Source organism: Nannospalax galili, unplaced genomic scaffold (assembly GCF_000622305.1).
Source record: "Nannospalax galili isolate Female #2095 unplaced genomic scaffold, S.galili_v1.0 scaffold291, whole genome shotgun sequence".
Classification (NCBI taxonomy): Eukaryota; Metazoa; Chordata; class Mammalia; order Rodentia; family Spalacidae; genus Nannospalax; species Nannospalax galili.
Window position 1 is genome coordinate 3110022 of NW_008330588.1, and position 15865 is coordinate 3125886.

At 46.3% G+C, this 15865-nt stretch overlaps 1 protein-coding gene across 3 annotated transcripts in view; it reads left to right on the top strand.

The window, feature by feature from the left end:
* Nucleotides 1-1004: 1004 nt before the first annotated feature.
* The window catches only part of Slc39a14 (solute carrier family 39 member 14), a 57449-nt gene continuing 42588 nt past the window's right edge, over nucleotides 1005-15865 (top strand). For all 3 annotated transcript variants that reach the window (XM_008850416.3, XM_029554768.1, XM_008850431.3), the window contains exon 1: nucleotides 1005-1149. The gene's annotated coding sequence lies outside the window, so the exon portion shown is untranslated. The remainder of the gene's footprint in view (nucleotides 1150-15865) is intronic.

Consider the following 15865-nt stretch of genomic DNA (forward strand, 5'->3'; position numbering starts at 1 on the left):
GATTTACTACTGCTTTCTATTCAGAAAGTGTCTGGGTTCCTATCCTCTTTACCACTGCCTTCATGGGGGGTGTTCTCCAAGACTTGATCACAACAGAAGGTCATCTCTCCTCTGCACAAACCGGAGCCCGCTGGGCACCATTCACGGCGGTAGAATAGGGGTGTGCGTACCCGGTGCATACCGTTCTGCTTAAAGTTCTTCTACCGACCTCCCAGCCCCCAGGTGGCAAGCTGGTTTAACTATAGAGGAAATAATCCTGATAATGTCCAGCAGAATAGAACAATGGGTTTAATGGGTGGTTTATTTTCTCAAGAAATTTGCATTTCCGAGACTGGATACCCATCACAATAGGCCCATCCCACCTCGGAAGAGACTCAAGGATAAGACATTTCTCACACAAAATTTAACCTGACTTTGCGTTGCAGAGTAGGCTCCTTAGGAATCTGATTACTGCCAGAAAGTAGTGCGAAATCTCGTTTGAAAAGTGAATATGATTTATTTGGAACTTAAACAGGACATTTCGTTTCTTTTGGTTGGCGGGAGCATGCGAAAGCAACAGTCTATGGGGTGCCCCCTCCTACAGAACGTTTCATAATAGGGAAAACGAAGAGAAGCCTTTTAGATTCATGAGCCATGTAGAAGCACATACACCTACCAAGCAAGGGGCACTATTCATCCAACAGTGCAGGGACCGGGATCAGGTGTTGAGCGCGTCCCAACGAGGGGGAAGAAGGATTTAATGGGAGATTTCCAGAGGAAGGAGGCGCCCGCGGGACCTGGGTGAGTCAGGGATGGAATTCGAGGGGAAAGGGGAGAATGAGGCCGGGTGAGCAAAGACACGAGTCTAGGATGGTGGGCGCAGGAGGCGAGGGCTGGCCCAGGTACCGGGTGGCTGCTGCTGAGCCGCCCCACGTGGCAGGTCCTGGGGAGCCCCGGGCGGGCTGGGCGGGGCGGCCGGCGGGCGGGGGCGGGCCTTGCCGTGACGTGCCGGGTACAGAGTCGGGCATGCGCATGCGGCGGGGGCCGGACGCAGAGAGGGGGGCGCGTGGCTGTCTGCAGGGACGCACAGCCTTAGCCATTGTAACGCGGGCTGCCCCAGGGCCTGGATCGTGAACTGCGTGGGCCCCACTGCCGGCCCGCCGGCTGTAGGTGAGGACCGCACGGGCGCAGGCAGGATGGATACCCGCACGCCTCCCGGCTGGGGGACGCCGAATGGGGGTTGGGGACACCGGTGCGCTGAGGACTGGGAGCCGCCGGGTGCTGATGGCACCTGATCACGGTGCCACGGTGGCGAGGGGAAGGAGGTCACAGCTCTGCCCCTTTGGCCGGAGGGCCCAGGATGTGTGAGCCAGAGAAGGTCGATAGCTGCGTGGAAAAGCTGAGATAGGCTTCCTGGAGCTCGGGAGAGCAGAGGAAGCGGAGTAGATGGGTAAATGGATGCTTTGCAATGAGGGTTGCTCCGATAGGTCTCCGGCGTCTGGACTTTGCTTTCAGGAACTGTGTACATTTACCTTGCCCCGCCAGACTAACCCCGGGCTGAAGATCGATGCCCGGATTCTTCTTGGTAGTGGAGACCCGCAAAGGAGGCTCTCCGCTCAACGCTCAACTCCCACCTGGCTAACGCCGGGGATTGCTCTTGGGCTGTTTTTGGTTGGAACTGACCAAGTTAGGTGGTCTGGTTCCGGCTGCCCCCTCCTGGCGTTTTAGGGCTATGCCCAAAATAGCCATCCAAACAGTTTCACCTTGTGACTCCGAGGTCGCCTCAAACCAGGAAAATTGCCTCTGCTCTGAGTTGTGGGTTCAGCTTTAAACCCTCTCGTGACTCTCTGGGCCTAGGTTCCAAAATCACTGGTTTATTTAGTTACATGGCATATGTGTTCAAGAGGACTCTGAGTTTGGTTTGGAAAGGGGCGGAGTGCTTTCCTGTGGCCTAAATGGAAGGGTGGAGGCAGGAGCAACTTTGGCAGAATCCCTGTCCCTGGAGCGATCTGGTTTTGTAGTTATAGCCTTAGCTCTTTTTATAGCCCCTGGTCAATGGGATAGACGATGCTTGCTTGGGGTGTTGTTGATTTTAGGGGATGGTGAGAACTGGCCCCAGAATAGCAGCCAGCCTGGCTGGCTTCTGTACAGCTCCTAACATGCTCTGGGACGTTGGAGAGGCTCTGGTCACTACTGAGGCCAGACTGGATTCTTACTAGTAATAGGTACAATTGCACAATTTTTGCCTCTTAAGCCTTAAAATCTAAGGGGAACTTGCCTCCTTAGTGAAACAGCAGAAGGAAAGTCCAGAATCACAGCCTTCGGCAACTAGAATTAAAAGGTTCATTATATTCCCCTTTCCTTTGGCATCTCGAGTTAGTTATTTGTCAGAGGTGCAGAGTGGGAAGATGGAGTATGTGGGTCTTCTTCCTGCAGCTGCTTTATTAGTATGACTAGAGGTACTGGGCTGACCAGCATAGGGATGCTTCCAGAAGGACCAAGCTATAAAGCTTTCAGCTTTAGCTAAGGCTTTTGTCACCTGGCCTCTAGGACAGTGGTGAGGCCCACGTGAGGGAAGAAAAGGGCCAGATGTTGGTTGAGCAACCCACTGACCTGACAAGTGAGGGGACCTGTTATTGGCCTAGTCGTTTAAGCAAGAAGAGGAGTGAGAATTACATGGTCCTGGGGATCCCAAGCTCTGTTCCAAATTTAGGCTTGTTGCAGAAGAACCTGGTCCCATGCACTGGGGCTGGTCTGTGCCCTGTGTCCACAGTGTTGGGTACAAGCAGAAGACCTGGTTTTCCCCCTCAGGTGAAGACAGTGGGAAGAGAGGATATTCTAGATGAGGAGTAAGGTAGCAATACAAGAGGTCTCCTTTCTTGATAGAGTGAAGTTCAAGAAATTAAGAGATGCTGCACAGTGGCAGAGAACTCAGGACTTTGGGGCTAGATGGTTCTGTGTCTAGAGCCCAGCTCTGTCACTCTCCAGCAGTGAGAAATGTCTTAAACTCTGAGTCTGTTCTCTCTGACTGGTGGGGCAGTGTGGTCATGCCTGCAATGTGGCTGAAACCCCTTTGGTGCTATCTTTGTGAGGTAGACTGAGTAGTAAACAGTCCCAACTCAAGAGACTGGATTGTACGGATGGTCTGAGCCCAGACATTAGGTGGATTTGTCTCTTCCTTAGCGGAGTGTGAAGTTTTCCTTGCCTGCTTAGGGGTCACTTTTCTGTAACCTGCCAGGAAATATCCCACAGATTCCCTGGGCAATCTTACGATATTTTTCTACCGTTCTAGAAACTGTTTCTTCAGAGACTGCTCTTCCTTGGAACTTGGTGATGGCTAGGAAGGACTCACAGTGCCTCTCTCTGCCTCTCCATTGCTGTCTCTGTGTGTGTGTATATAGGATACCCATCAATCACAGGATAGTTCCTGGGTTCAAAACCTTCCCACCTTGACCATTTTTCCCCTGCTCGCCAAGCTAGTTGAAAAGGAACCTCAATCCACGTCCAATATTGACAGAGCCTGGGAGTCTCCTTAGTGGGGTAGGAATAGATTACATGTGCTGGGAATTGGGACCCCACTCCCACCCCCTTCCTACTAACCCTACCAAACCTCTCTATTCTATTTATGGCTGTTTTGCAGAGCCACCGACTGTAACTTGTTATCTGGAGTGACTTTTAAAATGATAGACACTGGGTCTGGAGAGATGGCTCAGCAGTTAAGAGCACTGACTGCTCTTACAGAGGACCCAGGCTTGAGTTTCAGCACCCATGTGGCATTTTAACAACTGTCCCTAACTCCAGTTCCAGGGGATCCGACATCCTCTTCTGACTTCTGTGGGCGTTGTATGACAAGGGTACACTAACGTACATGCAGGCAATATACTCATTACACATGAACTAAAAATATTTAAAAATATAAATAAAATGACAGACACTGGATCCAGAGAGGTTTATTGGTGTCCCCTGGTCACATTGGTTGCCAGTGGCAGAGACTGATGGGGAATACCAAAGAAGTGTTCTGTCACTCCCCCCTAAATGTGAATTCACTGAATGTGTTGTATTTTCCTTGGAACATTGATGGGAGAGGAAGTCTGCTTTTGCTATAGTAGTTTCTTTTGGGGCAGATCCCTACTTCTTTCTCCTTGCAGACTCTCTGGAGAAAGAGAAGTGAACAGGGAAAGGTCATGCTGTGAGCCTCCCACCCCCCCAACACACACACACACACACACACACACGCACGCACGCACGCACGCACGCACGCACGTACGTCTACAGTAGGCTTTGCCCTTCTGGCTGTTAGGATACCAGTAGATAAGAAGTCCAGAGTCTGCTAACTCAGGACTGTTGCCAGCCAGGGCCTCATACCTGCCCAGGGGACCACAGGGCAGCCCCATCACAAGGGCTCCAACCCCAACTGCTGTCATGGCCTCTCCAGAGAGGAGCACTGGTTGGATCCAGTCCAGCTTGGGGAGATAGAACCCCTGCTGGGCCCTCCAACTTGTATCTGGACAGAAAGCCAGGAAAGGATAGAATTCACCTGCTTGAGGAGTGCGTCATGCCCAGCCATGGGAAACCAAATTCCCTGCCCTGGCAGCCAGAAATCAGAGTTTTCAGGTCTCCTAGCTTTTTGCACAGCAGGCCCAGGAGAGGCTAAGGGTTGGTGGAATGAGAAGTTGATGGTCCTGAATTTATTGTGGAGTTCCTAGAGGTTGTCTCAAAGCATTTGCTAAAAGTTGTGAATGAGCCAGGTGTGGTGCACATGCCTTTAATCCCAGCACTCAGAAGGCAGAGGCAGACCTGGTCTACTGTAGCAAGTTCAGGTCAGCTGGGGCTACAGGAAGACTGTCTCAATAAAAACAAACAAATTTGCACCTACCAGTATCACCTGTGGTTCCTTGCTTTCCTTGCTTTTCGGTGCTCTGAATGGAGTCCAGGCTTTTTGCATGTCAGACAAGTGCTCACCACTGAGCTATGTCCCCAGCCCCCTTGTTTTTCTTTATGAAATAATTTTCACTAGGTTCTGTGATGACATAGTTCAATAGTCAAAGCAGTCAAAAATAAAACCAGACCCTCCCCTGCTTTTAAAAAATAAATATCCCTAGGCAGCTGTGCTGGATAGCTTTAGTGTCAACTTGACACACCTGGGTTGAGGGAGCCTCAGTTGGGGAATTGCCTCTATTGGACTGACCTGTGGCCATGTCTGAGGGGCATCTTCTTGATGAGTGATGTGGGAGGGCCCAGCCCACTGTGGGTGGTGCCACCCCTGGGCAGGTGGGCCTGTGTTGCATAAGAAAGCAGGCTGAGCAGGGGCCAGGGGAGCAAGTCTGTAAGCAGCATTCCTCCATGGCCTGTGCTCCAGCTCCTGCCCCCAGGTTCCTGCCCTGAGTTCCTACCTTGGGCTCCCTGATGAACTGTGACCTGGGAGATGTAAGACAAATAAACCCTTTCCTCCCCAAGTTGGTATTGGTCAGAGTGTTTTGTCACAGCAATGAAGAACAAACTAGAACAGCAGCATTTTTTTATTTTATTTTAGTATTATTTGTGTGTGTGTGTGTGTGTGTGTGTGTGTGTGTGTGTGTGTGTGTACACACATGTAGGGAGATAGGTGTGGAGTATGGAAGCTGGCCTGGAACTCATTATGTAGACCAGGCTGGCCTCGAACTCACAGAGATCCGCCTGCCTCTGCCTCCCGAGTGCTGGGATTAAAGGCGTGTGCCACAACACCCGGCCTATATTTTATTTTAAAAAATATTTATTTTTATTTTATGTGTATGAGTGTATTACCTACATGTATATGTGTACTGGTGTCATGCAATGCCCACAGAAGTCAGAAGAGGGCATCAGATTCCCTGGAACTGGAGTTACAGACTGTTGCTAGCTGCCATATGGGTGCTGGGAATCGAGCCCAGGTCCTCTGCAAGAGCAGCCAGTGCTCTTAACCACTGAGCTAGGCAGCATTTTAGACATTACTTATTACTGTTCCTTTTGTACCCAGTGGCTGTATGAGACCTTGCCATACAAGCGCATGCTTTTACCATTCCCTGCTTTTTTAAAAAAAATTTTTTTTATTTATTTATTTATTTTTGTGTGTATACATGTATTGCCTGCATGTAGGTAAGTGCACCCATGTTGTGCAGTGCCCGAGGAGGACAGAAGCTGTTGGATCCCCTGGAACTGGAGTTACAGACAGTTGTTGCTTGGATTTGAACCCGGGTCTTCTGCAAGAACAACCAGTGTTCTTAACTGCTGAGCCATCTCTCCAGCCCCCTATTCCCTGTTAAAGCTGCATAGAATTCTATACTCAAAGTACTGTCATTAAAAGAAAATATTTTATTTAAGAAATTTTAAATCTATATTAGTGTTTTGAGTGCATGTATAATTGTGTACTACGTGCATGCCTGGTACCTGAGAAAGCCAGAAGAGAGTGTCAGATCCCCTGGAACTGAAGTTACAGATGGTTGTAAGCCACCATGTGGATGCTAGAATGAAACCTGGGTCCTCTGGAAGAGCAGCTGTTGCTCTCAGCTGCTTAGCCACCTCTCCAGCCTAGTGCTGCCATTTTTTAAATCTATGCTTACCCTTAGGCTCCCATTATTTTCCATTACACACAGTGCAGTGAATGACTTTGTACAAGTGGCATTTCCTATATTCTGTACTTGGAAGTGTAAGTATAAAATAAGTTTTGAGAACTGGAATTGTCATACAGAGGTTAAATATAGCCCTTTAATTAGCTTTCATTAAAAAAAAACATTAACAGACCTATTTAGAATCCTATTTCTTTTAGGTTTGTGCCTAATTCAATTGTAATTATTTTTTCATTTATAATAAGTCTTTGTAGGTTAGTTATTTTCATACTTAAAAAAAAAACTTGTGGGGCCGAAGAGATGGCTCAGTGGTTAAGAACACTGACTGTTCTTGTAGAAGACCCAGGTTCAAATCCCAGCACCCACATGGCAGCTAACAACTGTCCCTAACTCTAGTTCCAGGGGATCCAACAGCCTCTTCTGTCCTCCGCAGGCATTGCATGACATGGATGCACTTACTTACATGCAGGCATGAGTGTTTGCTTGCATGTATATAAGCACACCTGTGTTGTGCAATGCCTGAGGAGTCCACGAGAGGGTGTCAGATTCCCTTGGAACTGGAGTTAAGGATGGGTGTGAGCCACCATGTGGCTGCTGGGAACTAAACGCAGGTCCTCTGCAAGAGGAGCCAGTGCTCTTAACCACTGAGCCGGCTCTCCAGTCCCACTTTCATACTTTTTGACCCCTTAATATTGTCTTTTGCCTATGTGATTATAGCTCTTGAAAATTTACTATATTAAAAATTCAGTCATTAGAACCAGAGAGCTGGCTCAGTGGTTAAGAGCACTGGCTGTCCACAGAAACCAGCTTTGTCAGATTATCCCTGGGGCTGGTAGGGGTAATCAGGTAGTTGTGAGCCACCTGACTCAGAGGACTCAGGTTCAGTTCCCAGTACCCACATGGGAGCTAACAACCATCTGTAATGCCAATTTCAGGGAATCTGGCCCCTGTGGCGCTATATACATACACATGGTCCACAGACGTACATGCAGATAAACACTCATACAGATAAATAATATGAATTGTTGGAACTGAACTTGTGTCTTCTGCAATAGCAGTACACACTCTTAATCTTTGAGCCATGTCTCCAGCCCCCAGTCTTTTTTTGTTTTGAGACGGTCCCTTTCAGCCAAGACTAGCCTTGAAATTGCTATATTGTTGAGGATGACCTTGAGTTTCTGATCCTGTTGGGACTACAGGTGTGCAGTTTATGCTATGGTGAGATCAAACCCAGGACTACTGTATACTAGGTTATTGCTAACTTTTTGTTGCAGCGATAAAGTTCCATAACCAAAAGCAACTTAACATGGAAGAAAGAGTTTATTTTGGCTTATGGTTCCGGAGGGAGAGTCATGATGGTGAGGGAGGCATGGCAGCAAGAGCCAAGAGATCACTTCTTCAACTGCAAACTTGAAACAGGAGCACAAACTGGAAGTGGGGTGAGGCTATAGTCTCAAAGCCCGCCCTCAGTGACATCCTTCCTCCAGCAAGCCTGGACCTCTAAAAATTCCACACCTCTCCAAACAACTGCACTAACTGGGGACCAAGTGCTTAAATACAGGGAGCATTTATCCTTTAAACCACCACACTAGGCAAACACTCTACCAACTGAACTACATTTCCCAGCCCCTGTACTTAGATTTTAAGCCACGAGTCTATACTGATACTGGTTATTCCAATCTAACACCATAAAATTCATTTTATAAACTTTTCAAGCAGTTGCCTTACTATTGGGACATAGGGTTATTTTATTTTCTAATTGTTTTACTCTTTTTGGGGGGCTTTTTGAGACAGGGTCTCCCTGTAGCTCCAGCTGGCCTGGAACTCACAGAGGTCCACCTGCGTCTGCCTCCTGAGTGCTGGGATTAAAGTCAAGAGCCAACACGTCTGACTTGTTTTGCTACTCTTATGACACTTACCTGAACACATTTTCTTGTGTAAACTGTAGATTTATTTGCCTCATCTCCGTTTAGTTGATAGAATCCAGCGGTAGAGGTGAGCATCCCTGGTTAATACAGGAGTCTGTACCTAGAGCGGCACCAGGGTCTAGTGAGCGCTGTTAACATGTCCCTTCTGATTGTCCCTCTCAGCTCTGAGTTCATGCCACTGTACTCTCCTGCAAGTTGCATTGGTCTTTTTTTTTTTTCTTTCTTTCTTTCTTAAGCTTGAAAACCATTTTAGAGCTTGAGAGAAAATCAACAGGATAGGCAAGCTATTAAAGTGGACACTTACTGGAAGTAGGGAGATGGAGAAGAGGAAGAAAGTCATGTCTCCTAGGTTAGAGTCAGCAGGGGTGTCTTCAGAGACAATGGCAAGAAAGCCCATAGTGTCAGGGCAGACATGCTTAGGATTTGGGCTGGTATCCAAAGGAGACAGAAACGGGGGAAGGAAAAGTTATGCTTTTGAGTTAGAATTCTGAAAAGCAGGTGGCTTAGCAGTGAAGACGGCAAGCGACTACTGCATGGTCATTTTTCAAAAATTTTACATTCAGGCCGGAGAGAAAGATGGCTCGGTTAAGAGCACTGGCTGCTCTTGCAAAGGATCCGGGTTCAATTCCCAGCACCCACCTGGTAGCTAACAACCATCTATAACCGCAGTTCCAGGGGAATCAGACACACTCTTCTGACCTCTATGGGCATTGCATGACACGGGTGCATTTACATACAGGTAGGCAATATACTCATACGCATAAAAATAATAAATAAAATTTATTTGTTTATTTATTTATTTTGGTCTTTTTGAAGCAGGGTCTCCCTGTAGCCCCAGCTGTCCTGGAACTCACTATGTAGACCAGGCTGGCCTTGAACTCACAGAGATCTGCCTGCCTCTGCCTCCCAAGTGATGGGACTACAGGTGTGCACCACCACGCCCATAAATAAAATATTTTTAAAATTTACATTGATTAATTGATGCATCGATGGATGGATTGTTTGATTAATTGTGCATGATGCATGCAGGTATGTGTGTATGTGCATGTGTGTGCAGAGGTCAGAGGACAACTTGCAGGGGTCTGTTCTCTTCACCATATGAGTTCTGAGGATAGAACTCAGGTCATTAGGCTTGGCAGCAAGTGTCCTTGTATGCTGAGCCATCTTGCTGGCAGAGTCAGGCAGATCTCTGGGAGTTCAAAACCAGCCTGGTTTACATAGTGAGTTCCAGGCCAGCTGGGGCTGCAGGGAGACCCTGTTCGAAAAAGACCAAAACAAACAAACAAACTCCATTTATGACTGTCCAGTTCTGGGGACTAGTTAACTGGCTCTTTTGTTGAGGGTCCCACAAAGCTAAATCAAGGAGTCATCCAGAGTTCTCATCTGGTGTGTGGTTGGTTACAATTTGATTCCTTGTGAATGTAGGATGGAGCCCCTCCCCTGGTTTCCAGCCAGGGACCAATTTCAGTTTCTATACCCCTCCCCCCATATTTCCCTCCTATCTTTTGTTATTGTTTTGAATTGTTTTGTGTTTGAGACAGGATCTTATTATGTAGTTCTGGCTGGTCCTGAACTTGCTATATAGACTAGGTTTTCCTAGAATTCAGAGATCTGCCTGCCTCTGCCTACACCTCTGCCTTGTGAGTGCTGGTATTAAAGATGTGTGCCACCGTACCCAGTTGAGTTTGGTGATTTTTTTTTTTTTTTGCTGTTTTTTGCTGTTTTTTGTTTTTAGTTTTATGTGTATGAGTGTTTTGCCCTCGTGTGTGTAAGTGCACCCATGAATGAAATGCCAGTGGAAGCCAGAAGAAGCCATTAGATCCCCTGGAACTGGAGTTAGGGATGATTTTAGCCATCATGTGGGTGCTGGGATCCAAACCCTGGTCCTCTGCAAGAGCAGCCAGTGCTCTTAACTGCTGAGCCTTCTCTGCAGTCTCTTGTTTTTTAAGATGTGGCCTCATGTATCCTAGGTGGCTTTAAACTTTTACCTTCTGATCCTTCTGCCTTTACCTTGTTCCTTAGATTATAGGTGTTTGCCACCACCAAAGTTTATGCTAGGGACTGAGGTCAGGCCTTTGTGCATCCCAGGCAAGCACTCTGCTAACTGAGCTACCTCCCTAGCTACCTACCCCACTCCTTTTTAAGAGTTTCATGTAGCTGCAGTCTGGCCTTGAATGCATTATGTGGCTGTAGATGACCTTAAACTTCTAATCCTCCTACCTCTACCTCCTGTCTGCTAGCCTCTACCACCACCACTTCTGCCTCCTGTCTGTCAGTCAAGAGCTGCAAACCCTCTTTCATCAGGTAGTGTAACCCTGGCACAGCAGTGCTGGCTCACAGTTTTTGCCCACACAAAGGTGAGGGTCACAGGAGTCAGCTTAGAGCTCTAACCACAGCTGAAGTGATCTAGCCTTGGTTCTAGCACCAAAGTATTTACCTAGTATATTTGTTTCCTTGACAAGTTACTACAGATTTTGTGGTTTTAAATAACAGCGATGTTATTCTCTTATAGTTCTAGATGCCAGAAGTCTGAAACCAAGTTTGGGTGGGACGCTTCCAACAGCTGGTGGAAGAATCCTTCCCGCTTTTTCAACTTCTGGGGGCTTCTGGAGCTAACTGGCTTGTGACTGCATTATTCCAGCTTCTTATGTAGCCTTCCTGAATTCTGTGTATCTGTCCCCACCCCTCTCTCCTTTCTCTGACCACAAGAGTCATTGGATTTAAAATCAATCCAGATACCAGGTTGATTTCCTCCTGATCCTTTGGAAACTTCATTAGCAGAGCCCCATTCCCACTCATTAGCTTCTGAGGTTTGGGGTAGACATGATTTGGAGGTACTATTTAACTGACTACACTCAGGATGGGAGAACATGGGCTTTGTAAACTCTGGCTCATGGAACTATCCAAAAAAAAAAAAGGTGGGTGGGTGGGGGGAGGACGACTTCTGTTCAGACTTGAGGCAGAAAGCAGGCCTGGCTGCTTGAGAACAGCACTTAGCTTAGGTTCCCTGCCCCCCTCACGTTGAAGATCTGAAAATCCCTTGGGTCTGAAGCCCCTATATTCTGGATGAGACACTCAACAGCACCAACAGCTCTGAGTGGTAGGTGTCCCTGTAGGAAATAGAGGGGCTATGGGACCATCTAAGCGCTCCAGCTCTGAGCTGCACCCCCAGGCCTTCTTTATTTTACTTACAGCGAACCTCTTTCCACACCATTCTGTCTCGAGATAACTAACATTTACCAAGCAGGTGAGAACTAACATTTACCTATGTAGCGGGTCCTGTATTTAGATTCAGTGTTTCCGTTCTCTTAGCTGCTCTGAGGAAGAGATGGTTAAAACCCTCATTTCTCTCTATTGAGTTGCCGTCTTGACTGAATTCCTTGAAGCTGATAAATGTAGAGTCAGACTGAGGTCTTCGTGACTCCGAACCCTCCAAACTCTTACTTATATTTGTGTTCAGTATTTGTGTGCCTGTGTGTGCATACATGTTAGTGCATGTATGTAGAGGTCAGAGAACATCTTTGAGGAGTTGCTTCTCTCCACACACCTTTATGTGAACTCCAGGGATTGAATTAAAGTTGCTAGGCTTGGGCTACAAGCTCATTTATCCACTAAGCCGTCTTGCTTAGTCCCAAACCCCCTAACTCTGAGCCTTTATGTATGCATATATGTGTGTGTGTAGATAGATAGATAGATAGATAGATAGATGCATATATGTGTGTGTGTAGATAGATAGATAGATAGATAGATAGATAGATAGATAGATAGATAGATAGATAGACAGACAGACAGACATATGCGCTTATACCCTCTTCTCTAGTACACTTAGAATGCTTGTCTTGGAGTTTTGTTTTGGTGTTACTGAGAATTGAATCTAGGGTCTCATGCAATCAAGACCATATCTCAAAATAAAACTTTCAGGGTTTTTTTTTTTTGGTCTTTTTTGAGACAGGGTCTCCTGGTAGCCCCAGCTGGCCTGGAACTCACTATGTAGACCAGGCTGGCTTTGAACTCACAGAGTTCCACCTACCTCTGCCTCCCAAGTGCTGGGATTAAAGGTGTGTGCCACCATGCCCAGCTTCAAAATAAAACTTTGCTAGTGGGATGACTCAGCCTGTAAAGGTACTTGCTGCCAAGTCTGAAGATGGAATTTGATCCCCAGGACCCACGTGATGGAAGGAGACAACTGACTCCTGCAAGTTGTCTCTGACCTCCACACGTACATCGTGGCACATAGGCACCCTCGCACATCTGCACCCACACATGTACATACAACTACACAGAAATAAATAACTGTAATTAAAAAATAAAAAAAGCTGAGGATGTAGCTGAGTGGTAGAGCACTTGCCCGTTTATGTGAAGCCCTGAGTTTGATTTCTGACATCAAATATACCCACACTCTCATAGATTCTCACACAGAGGCACACTCATACATTTACACACATACACACACTCACACCCAAAGTTGACTGTTGAATGTGTATTTCTGAAAAAAAATTTTTTAACTTTTTTTTTTTTGGTCTTTTTGAGACAGGGTCTCCCTGTAGCCCCAGCTGTCCTGGAAGTCACTATGTAGACCAGGCTGGCCTCGAACTCACAAAGATCTGCCTGCCTCTGCCTCCCGAGTGCTGGGATTAGTGGTGTGCACCACCACACCTGGCTTTTTTTTAACTTTAAAAAAAACTTTATTGAGAATTTCATACATGCCTATAAGGTGTTTTGATCAAATCCACGCCCACTGCCTCCCTCTAGCTCTTCCGGTATCTCCCCATCACTTTTCCCTGACAACTTCGTGTACTCTTTCTTTTTTCTTAATGGAGCTTTTTGCTACTCTAACATTCCCCTCTCTGAAGAGGTAACCCTAAAATCTTTTAGGGATTAAAGAAGTGCTCCCAAATACTTTTGACATTTTTGGCCTTTGGAATAGAGTATGTTACTAAGAGGCCCAAGGACATTTTGATTTTTAGCCAAGAAACTGGCTACTTTTCTTTGGAGTCTTTTTACCCTAACTGCCTAGCCAATTCCTACCTCCTATTCTTATCACATCATCCCCTGAAGAGGTTGCCCAAATTCTGAAAACTTTTTGAGACAGAGTCTTACTATATAGCCCTGGCTGGCCTGGAACTCACTATATAGACCAGGCTGGCCTCCAACTCATAAAAATCCACCTGCCTCTGCCTCCTGAGTCCTGGGATCAAGCATGTGCCACCATGCCCAATATTTATTTTTTAAATTACATTTATTTTTGTTTCTTTGAGATAATTGTCTCCCTGTAGTGCCAGCTGGTCTGGAATTCACTATGTAGACCTGGTTTCCTCAATCTCACAGAGATCCACCTGCCTCTGCCTCCCGAGTGCTGGATTAAAGTTGTGTTCAATTGTGCCTGCCTATTCATATTTGTGTGTGTATGCATGACTGCACACATGAGGTACAGTGTACTTGTGGAAGTCAGTGGACAACTTGTGGGAGTTAGTTCTCTCTATCATGTGAGTCCTCAGAATTTAACTCAGGTTCTCAGACTTGGCAGCAAGCCCTTTACCCACCAAGCCATTTTGCCACCTCTGTAGTGTATCTCTGAGCAAGTTCGCTTATCATCAGTAGCTTCATTCATAAAATGGAGACATACCACATTTCCTGAGTTTGAAGATGCTTTTTGTTACTGTTTTTCAATTTGTTGTTTTCAAAATATTACCTATCAGGACTGTTATCCTCTGGTGCTTTAAAAAAGATTGGTTGATGGACAAATGGATTGACTGATTGATTTTGGGTGTGTGTATGCGTGTGTGGTACATGTGTGTATGTGTGCTTGCATGTGTGTGGGTACACATAGGCACAAAGTTCATGCTCAGTGTCTTCCTAGTTTTTATTTATTGAGACTGGGTTTCTGGCTGAACCTGGAGCTCAATTCCAGTTGGTCTAGCAGACTAGCTTGCCCCAGGGGTCCTCTATCTGCTTCTCTCCTTCTGTTCTACCCTCTTGGGAATTGAACTTAAGTCATCAGGCTCGGCCTCAGGTGCTGAGCCATCTTGCCAGTTCTTTATTGGTTTGTTGTTTGGAGACCCGGTATGTCTACATATCCCTGGCTGATTTGGAGCTGGGTATATAGACAGACCACTTTGGCCTCTACAGAATTTTCATCCTTCTCTTTCTCCTCTGCTGAGATCACAGGCATATACTACACAACCACAGTCCGCTCCTAAAAATTTGCTTTTGGCACCTAATAACACTACGTAATTAAGGGATACAATGTGATTATATCAATATGTGTATACAAAGTATAGCAATCAGCGGGTGTGGTGGCACATGGCTTTAGTCCCAGCACTCAGGAGGCAGAGGCAGGCAGATCTCTGTGAGTTCAAGGCCAGCTTGGTCTACATAGGGAGTTCAGGTCAGCTGGGACTACAGGGAGACCCTGTCTCAAAAAGACAAAAAAAAAAAAAAAAAAAAAAAAAGTAATGATCAGAACAGGGTACTTGGCATTCATCACAGATTGTTACAGTTTTAATGTTTCTGAACTAGGGAACTTCTCATTGTACACTAAAGCAGTGTTCTTCTCCTATTGTGAGAAGTTCTCGATACTGCTTAGAATTAAGGAAGTGCTGTAGGATCTATCTCAGTAATGTGATTGGGAAAGTTAATAAAACAATACAAAGTGCTTATCACAGTGCCTCATAGGCAGCAATAAATCCTAGCAGCTTGTGTTGTGAGTACTATAAAATTGAGGGGGAAACGATGGTATGCAACAAGGATGTGGTGGTCAGACATGAAGCAGTCTTAAGCAGTGGTGTGGTCCAGGACCAGTGCTCGTGGTCACTGATGCCTAGAGGAACTCAGGCTCTTGCCATTGTATCTACTTGTATTTTCAACCCTGCTGGCTTCGGCCTCTGCGGGTTTCCAGGCCCTGAGCCAGCTCACTGCATCTTTCTGCTCTCCCATCCTTCCACGTGGGGCTCTGTCCTTGTCCCTTTTTATTAGGCCATACTAAATGATAAATTAATAAGAGAGTAAAAGTTGTTTTTGTTTTGTTTTGTTTTAGTCTTTTTTGAGACAGGGTCTGGTCTTTTTTGAGACGGGGTCTCCCTATAGCCCCAGCTGGCCTGGAACTCACTTATGTAGATCAGGCTGGCCTGGAACTCCCAAATGCTGGAGTTAAAGGCATGTACCACCACGCCCAACTGAGATTAAAGTTTTGTTGTTGTTTTTTTTTTAATTTTATAGAGTTTTTGTGTATTTCCTATAGAACATCTTAATCAACTTTATACCCCCTTCCCCACTGGTACCATCCATAGCATCTCCTCTGGAATTCATATACTCTGTCATTTGTGTTAAGGACTATGATGTAAATAAAGTTAGTGTCCCCAGACATCCCTCAAT